We start from the raw sequence: 10,380 nt of genomic DNA on the forward strand, positions 1-10,380 counted from the left end.
TATCGTAAAATTCTCTTAATAGCTTGCAAATGAAATGTGGTTTGCATAAACTGGCTTACAAGATTTACAACATGTGTTATGTCGGGTCTATTGAGTGTTAAGTACAGTAAACTTCCCACAATACTCCTATACAATGATGGATCAACTAAATCACCAAAAGCTTCTTGCAATCCATGTTTTTGTGCTAATGGAGTCCCAACTGCCTTTGCTTGTGTCATATTCACTTTCTTGAGTAAATCAGTAGCATACCTACGTTGGCTCAAATGTATTCCTCCTCGAAAGTAAGACACATCAATGCCCAAAAAGAAGCTTAAAGGTCCAAGATCTTTCATGGCAAACTCAACATTAGTTTCCCAATAATTTCTGAAATATGCTCATGATTGCTTCCTGTTACAATTATGTCATCCACATAGAGAAGAAGCAAAATTGTTCCCTGTTTACAATGAAGTATAAATAGAGAAGGGTCTGCTCTACTACATCTAAAACCAAGATGAAGCAAGTAAAGACAACCTTTCAAACCAGGCCCTAGGGGCTTGCTTTAATCCATATAATGCCTTTTTCAATAAACAAACATGATCTGGATACTCAGAATTCACGAAACTTGGAAGTTGTGCCATATATACTTTTTCATGTAGTAATCCATGTAAGAATGCATTTTTAACATCAAGTTGTCTTATAGGCCAATGCAAACTCACAGCTAGTGATCAAACTATCCTTATTGTTGCAGACTTAACCACAGGACTAAACGTTTCTTCATAATCTATACCTTCAAGTTGTGAGTAACCTTTAGCTACTAATCGTGCTTTATACCTTTCTATGGATCCATCAGATTTTTTATTTTATTTTAAACACCCATTTCGAGCCAACAACATTCATACCTGCTTTCCTGGGAACAAGACTCCATGTTTCATTTTTATCGAGTGCTTCTAACTCCTCTTGCATTGTTGTGTACCAGTGTGGGATAGTTAATGCTTCATTCACTGATTTGGGTTCACCATATGCACCTCCTATTTTTGCAATCACAGCATTGCAAACATAATCGCCAAGATAACTTGGGGTTTTTGTTTCTCTCTGACTTTTTCTTCGTTGCACCTCTTCGGGTTGTGTGTCTTCAGCCAATTGACTTGGTACAACAGCTTCAGTCAACTGATTTGATGTAGCAGCTTCAGTCTCGCTTGGTGCAACAACCTTGGTCGACTCATCTGGTACAACGACTTGATTTGACTCATTTGGTGCAGCAATAACTTCAGCTAGCTCAATGATGTATTGTTCACCTCCTGTGAACACTTCCCCTGAAGTAATGGGCTCCTCATCTACATTCCTGCATTCAAAATTTGAAGAGCTCACATTGGAGTTGTTAGAAGAATTCGAGGCATCATAATCTGACGATGTAGTGAAAAATTCATGAAATATGGCCAAATGAATGGAACTTGCAACATCCTGATGCTTTTCTTGAGACTTCACATATGGTAAAGTTAGTTCATCAAATACCACATTTCTTGATATAAAAACTCTCCAACTCACTGGATGAAAACATCTATAACCCTTATGCAGATTGCTATAGCCAATGAATACATACGGATAAGTCTTCGGAGAAAACTTTCCTTTCAAATAGGGATAACATCAACATCCAAACACCTTCAAGATATTATAATCAAGATGAGTTCCATATAATTTGAAAATAGGAGATTCCATCTTGAGAACCGATGAGGGCATCTTATTTATAAGAAAGGTAGCAGTCAAGAATGCATCAACCCATAAGAAAAGAGGCAACTTAGCATGAAACAATAGTGTTAAACCGGTCTCTACAATGTGTCTATGTTTTCTCTCTGCAACTCCATTTTGCTCAGGAGTATTCGGGCACGAAATATGCCTCACAATTCCACTATTTTCTAGATGATTAATAAACTCAGCTTTGGAGAATTCACCCCCTCCATCACATTGAAAAACTTTAATCTTCTTTGAAAATTGAGTTTCAACCATTCTTTGGAACTTAACAAATACCGCAAACACTTCAGATTTCTTTTTCAAAGGATACAACCAGGTGTACCTAGTATGATCATCAACAAAAATTACATAATATAACATATGTTGCGATGATTCAATAGGTGCAGGTCCCTATACATCTCAATGAATTTTCAACAAAGGTTCATTTTCAATCTTATTTCTTTGCTCAAAAGGTAACTTACAACTTTTGCCCATTTGACAACTAACACATATAGTAGGGGTTTTATTCCAACATGTGATATTGATACGCTTATTGTTACTCAAGAAATGTAAAAGCTTCAAATTCAGATGCCCTAATCTTGCATGCCAAATACTAGATGTACTCCTCTGTGTCGCAGTCAAGGACTTAAGGTTGTTGTTATCCAAAGCATACGGTCCTCCTCTTTTAGATCCTATCGCCAATATTTTCCTTGTTGCCTTGTACTTTACAACAAAAAATGATTCAGAAAACTCAATCGTGCAAAAATTATCCTTTGATAACTTACTAACTAAAAGTAAGTTATTTTTAAGTTCTGGAACTACAAGTACTTCTTGCATTTTTAAGCCAGAAACTTCTGCACTTCCAACAAGTGTTATGTTAAGTTCTGAACCATTACCAACAACAATTTTATCAGAACCTTTATAAGGCTGAAGATTGGACAAGTTACCTGGAGAATTTATCATATGTGTACTAGCCCCGGAGTCGACATACATTGTGTTGTCCTCATTCTTTGTGTCTTGTAAGTTTACTACAGCTAGAGCTTGAGGAAGATCATCAGACGCTTGATAAGAGAAATCCCATCGGTAGAAACATTTAAGAGCAGTATGATTGTTTCTACCACAAATTTGACAGGGTGATGAGATCTCCTTACCTTTTTGGGCATTCATACCTTGAGTAATCTGATTGTTTTGACCAACAGCAGGACGAAATCCTCTATCTAGAAGAGAAGCTGCCTCTTCGTTGATTAGATCCACCACAGCCTCGATAAAACCTTTGAGCTTGAAAAGCCATATTGTGATTTAGTTGAGTATCTTCGTCATCCTCTCTTATATCGAATCCTCTTAGTGCATTGATCAATTGATTTAAGATGGGATATGGAGGCTTTCCTAGCATAACTGTCCTAAATGTTCTATACTTAAGACCTAGCCCTCTATCAAAGTTGATTACCTTACTATCTTCATCCACAGGCTTGTGTATGGCTGCCAAATCATCACAAATGCCCTTGAATTCTTTGAGATAATCATCCGTGGATCTGCTGCCCAACCTAATGTTTTGGAGTTGTTGCTTAATTTGAAACTCCTTATCTTTGGTTTCTTGAAGGTATGTCTCCTCCAGGCAGTCCCACATCTCTTTAGTAGATGAACATCCTGCGATAAGGTATATGCTTTCCTCAGACATTGTACCAGATATCCAGCTTCTTAATAACACATCCTTCTCCTCTAAATCATCACTATCCGTGCTCTTCTTGGATGTACTGTCTGAAGTTTCACCTTTGATAAGATGAGAAAGCTTCATAGCTTAGATCAATTGAAGCATTTGAGTTCTCCATATGAGATAGTTTGTCGGTTTGAGCTTAATAGGACATGATAAAATGAGATGATGGAGAGAAGCAGTAGATAGAGATGTTGCAGAGGCCATCATTTTTTTTAAATAGAAGAGTTTAGGATTAGACTGTTGAATAAGTACTGCGCAACAAGAAAGCTTAATGCTCTGATGCCATGTAGAAATTAGAGAAGAAAGGGATAATCTTTTGTATTCAGTTCATGAATCAATCGTACAATGGTTGCCTTTTATACTGATTAAGGCGCAACTAAGACTCTCTAAGAGATAAGGATAGATACAAAGGAATAGTCCTACACTTATCAGGATACATAATTCTATCAATAATACAAAGTAACTTTATCATAATATAACTACTATATCTACAGAATCTTTCTCAATCTTTCTCTATGCTTAGCCATTCTCTCCAACAAGGGCCACGACCTTTTCCACGCTTAGCATAATGAGAATATATCTCATCCACTTCAGGCAATGGTATAGACCCAGTGGGTCGATTTTCGTGATTTCTCATGAGCAAGTCATTGTTTCGCTCAGCCACAAGGAGAAGAGAAATCAACTCAGAGTACTTCTTAAAACCTTTCTCTCTGTACTGCTGTTGCAGGACCATATTGGAGGCATGAAACGTTGTAAACATTTTTTCAAGCATAATCAGTGATAGTATCTCCACAGAGTTTCAATTTAGAAGTAATTCTGAACATCACAGAATTATATTCAGAAACAGATTTAAAGTCTTGGAGCCTCAGATGAGCCCAATCATATCGTGCTTGTGGAAGAGCGACCAACTTTAAGTTGTCATATCTTTCCTTTAAGCCATTCCACAAAACAAGTGGATCTTTGACTGTGAGATATTCTATTTTCAACCCTTCATCAAGGTGATGACGCAAGAAAATCAAGGCCTTAGCATAGTCTTGAGTGGATGCTTTAATTTTGTCTTTAATGACGTCTCCAAGACTCATTGCATCTAAATGGATTTTAGCATCCAACACCCATGTCATATAGTTCTTGCCCGAAATTTCAAGGGCAACGAACTTTCTTTTCATAATATCAGTCATAATTAAAAGAGGAGAAAAGTTGTACCTTAATCTTCTTGAGACGGTAGAGTCTCGTGCTGATAATGTGTTATAAAATAATAAAAGAAGAAGAGTATTGCAGAGCAAAGTAAAGAGAGAGAGAATTCTTATTGATATGACATGAATTACAATGGAATAGAACTCTCTATTTTTAGGGAGAGAGTGACTTAGCCACCAAGTAATAAACCCTAGAATCTCTCTAAATATGGACATTCACCATAAATAAAATTCTATTTATAACAAAACCAAATAAGTTCAGATTGGCTTGATTTTAAAAGTTTAATTTTGGAGTACCTGGTTTGGTTATTTCAAATTCTTAATTTAAGCAAATAAGTTGTGGTTCTTCTTTTGTTAACAAAAATGAATCGTCAAATAAAATATTCATCTCATAGTGCATTACCAATTCCTTATTCTCACCACAATCTAAAAAAATTTAGTAATTGCAAGTACAAATGTAAACCTTGGATATATTAAAAAAAAATTGAAAGAAAAAAATACGAAATAAATTAGATTGATAAAACTATCATGTGAAATCTTCGTTAAATAAAAGGAAAACTACTCCAATTGTCAGTCCATAAAGATTTTAAATCAAAACTATCCCAAAATTAAATATCTACCAGAAATAGCCAAGTATCATTTTGTAACACATATCTATTTTGCTAAAACACAGAGACATTCCAAATATTTTGAGACACTAGACTTGAGCAATATTATAATATTCTAATTCCTTTAAGTTGAAATTCAGAGAATCAAGCACCTTAATTTGATTTAAAAACTGCTATTAAACGTTATTTTGTTGGATTGGGTCAAAGGGTTAAACTAAAAGCGCCATGGACAACAATTGAAATTTGCTTAAGCTTGAATTCAAATTTTGGAGTTTTCAAAATTAGAATTTATTTCGAGTGGGTGTTGTTGGAATAGATTGAGCAGTCAAACCTCTTTATAACAGCCGCGTTAGTTCCGATATTTTTTGGACGCTGTAGTGAATTGCTATTATAGAGGATATATATTATAACATAACATAAAAGATCGGTTCCAAGAAAACTTGGCATTTATAGTGAATGACTATTATATAAGGATATTGTTATAGAGGGGGCTGACTGTATATCTTAAGGAGTGCAAAACTCAATTTTGGGACGATTTGGTGGAGATGTTAGCTGGTTTGAATTTGAATTAAATTTTGAGCCAAATTTGAAGTACACAAGATGAACATGGAAGAAGATGATATGTGTATCTCACTGTATATCTCCCCTGTATCTTTTGTGTATCACTTGTGTATCAAATATATATCTCCTGTATATCAATGTATACCTGTATGTGAGCTATATGTTTGATTCATATGCCGTAGAGAAATTTTTAAACTCGATTTTAGCTATGAATTTTGACTCAAAACTAGTTCAAATCACCTCCAATTTTCATCAAATTTTGTATATTGACTAATCTATATGTTTTCAATGAATTTCAACCATATCCATTCAAAAAGATCCCTTTTTTGCTTAGGCTTTTGGAATATATATATATATATATATATATATATATATGTGTGTGTGTGTGTGTGTGTGTGTATGTGTGTGTGTGTATTATGTTTCATCACCTTGTTTGCTACCTCATCCATGAAATTTTCTTTTTGTCTTATTAATGTTGCTGATCATGTTTAAAAATATGGAGGCAGATCTTTGTGCGTGGAAATAATGCTTAATTATTTGGGGTTTCCAATTTGTATGTAATTGGCTGCTTTTGATAAGTTTGTGATTAATGGCTAGAGGTTAGTAAGTTTTAAAGGATATTTTCATAAGATTCCCTTCACAAATAGGGAAATATGTACTCAGGATCTTTAGACATTAAGGGCACATTCATCCATGAAACCATTTTGTCAATTTGAATTTGTTTGTAAATTGCCATCAACGACACACAAAAAATACCAAGTCCCTGAGAACCAACAGAACATAGTAAAGCCAACTTCAACATAAGGCTGGCAACTGGGCCGGGCCGGGCTGGGAACGGGACCAACCCAAGACCGCGGGCTAAATGGGCTTAACGGGCTGGAATAATTTGGCCAACGATTGGTGGGCTCGTGCCGGTTTTGTGGGACGATTTTTACCGTTGGAATCATTTGGACCGGGCCGGTTTAGCCTGTCAAGGGACTGGGACTGGGACCACACCGGTCCCTTGGCGGGCCAAACGAGCTCAACAGATCAAAATCTCTCTTTAATTTTCTTCAATACTTGCTACAGTTGTTTACTTTATAAAAAAATAGTGAAAAAATTGTGAGGTTGCTACTATTGCTTACTTTATTCAAAAAATATTGAGCTTATTAGAATTTGTGAAACAAATTGTGAAGTTAGTGAATTTGAGTCTTCAACTCTTCAACAATAATTAATTTTCAACAAGTTGTTCGTTAGTTCGGTAAACTCGTTCCAATTCTTAAGTCTTAATATTATAGTTTTATTTATTATTTATTTAGTTGCTATTACTTGATTAATTAAGATGTATTCCTTAAGAAGTATTTTTGATAAAAGTAAGAATAAGGAATAATCTAAGACTGGCGAATCTAGTGGTACTGTTGTTCCTCCTACCTTTCCCCGGCTCCCCGATCCAAACCCCGTAGCCATCCTACACCTGCTATTCTTAATACCGATAATAATTTACTATGATCTACCGATACTGAATTTTGCCATAATATTGCACCTGATGAATATTTAGACCATAAATTAATGAATTGTAACGACCCGACCGGTCGCTTTGAGCTTTTGCATTTCGACCACCAGTTCTCGGGCATGACTTGCCCCATGTGGTGTATTATGACTTATGTAAATCATTGGTGTTGGGTTTCAGGTTAATCAGAATGAATATGGAAGAACAGTCTTAGTTGAAAGCTTAAAATTTGAAAGGTTTGACCAAAATTTGACTTATGTGTATTTGATCTCGGATGGAAATTTTTATGATTTGGTTAGCTTCGTTAGGTGATTTGGGACTTAGGAGCGTGATCGGAATGCATTTTGGAAGTCCGTGGAAGGTTTAGGCTTGGATTGACGAAATTGAGATTTCGGCGCTTTCCGGTCGATAAGTGAAATTTTGATATAGGGGTCAGAATGGAATTCCGAGAGTTCCAGTAGTTTCGTTGTGTCATTTGGGATGTGCGTGCAAAATTGCAGGTCATTCAGACGAGATTTGGTAGACTTTTTGATCGAAAGCATAATTTAAGAGTTCTTGGAGATCTTAGGCTTGAATCCGAAGTTGATTTTGTGTTTTGATGTTGTTCGGAGTGATTCGAAAACTCGACTAGGTATTAATGATGTTATGGGAGGTGTTGGTGTGTTTGGGTGGAGGTCTGATGGCTCCGGGTGTGTTTCGGGTGAGTTTTGAGCGAGTACGGACATTTCAGAACATAGAAAATGGATGGGGGCAGAACCTTTAGCGCTGGCCGCGGTAGAATTAGCGTTGGGCACGCTGGCTTAGTGCTGGGCGCGTAAAAGTGACCGCGGCCGCGGTCATTAAAATCTGCAGATCGTCGGTCCAACTTCGGAAGCTCATATAATTTGATCCACAAGGAATTTTGAGATGATTCAAAAACGAAAGTTGTAGCCCTTCGTGTCTAGTTTCCAGAAAAGTAAAGGTATCATAATTTGGATATCTGTAGCAAAAGTTATGGCCAAAATACCAAAGCCTGTTACTGCAGTGGAAGGCCTGTGCGGCTGCGGTTGTGTTTGTATGGACCGCACTGGCTTGCGCGGACCGCAGTCGATTTGGTGCAGCCCCCGGAGGCTGAAACCTGAGGGGTACCCTATAAATACGAGGTTTTGGGTTTTATTTAATATTTTGACCTAGAGAGCTCGGATTTTGACGGATTTTCGAAGGTTTTTCAAGAAATTCATAGGGGTAAGTGATTTTTACTCAGATTTGGCTAGAATACATGAATCTATCACTGAATTCATCATTTAATTCGTGATTTGGGATGGAATTTGGGAAGAAAATTGTGAAACCTTTCAAAAATGTAAAATGATGATTTGAAGGACCAAATGGTATCGGAATTGGATAATTTTGGTATGGTTAGACTCGTGAAGGTATGCGGATTCTGAAAATGTAAATTTTACCCGATTCCAAGACGTGGGCTCGGGGCTCGGATTTTGCTAATTTCAGGATTTTTGATATTTTTCGAATGTTTTTGCTTGGGCTTTGTTCCCTTGGCATATTGTGACATATTCGATCTGATTTTGGATAGATTCGACGCGCGTGGAGGCTTATTCGAGGGGCAAAGGCATCACGAGCTAGAGAATTAGCCGGTTCGAGGTGAGTAGTGATTGTAATTGATGTCCCGAGGGTTTGAAACCACGGATTTGCACATCGTAGTGCTGTATTGAGGTGAGACACTGGTTGTATTATGAGTGTGGGGTATTTTACTACTGGGGATTGTGACTTGGTCCGTCCCGATTGATGATTTTACCGCATATTTGACTGAAATTCATTTGTTATCATCATGATTTGGGTTGGTTGCCATATTTGGGCTTCGTGCCAACTATTTGAACCCTTCGGGAATTTTTATCACTGTTTCCTCACTGCTTGACTTGTTATTTGAACTCAGTCCTGTTGATATCTACTATTTTACAAACTCACCCACTTTTACTCAGATTTGAAACTTAAATGATATTTCTACATCATGTTTTGGGCTGAGAACTATTGTTTTACTAATGCCCAAGGGACTTGTGATGATTTTTGGACTGAGTGAGGCCGAGGGCCATATGTGAGGATATGCCGAGTGATATGAGGCCGAGGGCCTGAGATACTTTATATGCCATGAGGTGGATTGAGTGATGTGAGGTCGAGTGCTGAGTGATGTGAGGCCGAGTGCCAAGTGATGATGCCACGAGGTGGCTTGATATAGCGCTTAGGCCGTAAGGGGCCCCTCCAGAGTCTGCACACCCACAGTGAGCGCGGGTACCCATTATTCTGAGAGTGAGCCCGAGGGGCTGATAATATTCTGAGAGTGAGCCCGAGGGGCTGATAATATTCTGAGAGTGAGCCCGAGGGGCTGATATTATTCTGAGAGTGAGCCCGAGAGGCTGATATTATTCTGAGAGTGAGCCCGAGGGGCTGATGCTATTCTGAGAGTGAGCCCGAGGGGCTGGTACTGTTTTGAGATATTACCCGAGGGGCGAACCTTTATGTGTTCATCTTTCATATTTACTTGTCATTATACCTGTTATACTGTGGTATTTGTGCCCGAGGGGTGGATTTTCTGTGCTTATCGACACTAACTATTTTGCATTCATTGCGTAACTGTTGAGAAAGTCATTCTCAAAAGAGGTTTTAAACTGAGCTAAGATATTTCTAAAGATTTTACAGCTTCACTTTTTTCTCAAAGGGTTTTACACTGCTTCTATACAGCGTGTTGGTTGCTTTACATGATTTCTTATTACTCAGTTGTTATTTACCTTTATTACTCACTGAGTTGGAGTATTCACTTTACTCCCTGCACCTTGTGTGCAGATGCAGGAATTTATTCACCCGGTAGCGGGTTTTGGTTGATCAGAGGCAGAGTTATCGGAGTTTTAGCGAGGTGGCTGCCGGTGTTCGCAGCACCTTTTTTCTCCCTTTTGATCATTGTTCCTGTTTTGTATAATTTTAGACCTTGTAGTTGTATTTACACCTTAATAGATGCTCGTGACTTGTGACACCCCGGTTTGGGTTGTGTCGGGATGGTTTCTACTATTGTGATCATTAAATTCCGTAATTTATGGATATTATATCATGCATTATTACTGT

General features: G+C 37.6%; 1 long non-coding RNA gene across 2 annotated transcripts; it reads right to left on the reverse strand.

The window, feature by feature from the left end:
• LOC104225100 (uncharacterized) lies at positions 1–3,832 on the reverse strand. 2 transcript variants are annotated; one of them, XR_011406180.1, is made up of 2 exons: positions 2,655–3,832; positions 1–1,321 (listed from the first exon to the last, which is right to left on the reverse strand). It is a non-coding gene; the product is annotated as an uncharacterized lncRNA (long non-coding RNA). The 2 variants fall into 2 exon arrangements; XR_011406179.1 differs by having other exon boundaries at positions 1–2,430.
• Positions 3,833–10,380: the final 6,548 nt, after the last annotated feature.

This window comes from Nicotiana sylvestris, chromosome 3, assembly GCF_000393655.2.
Source record: "Nicotiana sylvestris chromosome 3, ASM39365v2, whole genome shotgun sequence".
Taxonomy (NCBI): Eukaryota; Viridiplantae; Streptophyta; class Magnoliopsida; order Solanales; family Solanaceae; genus Nicotiana; species Nicotiana sylvestris.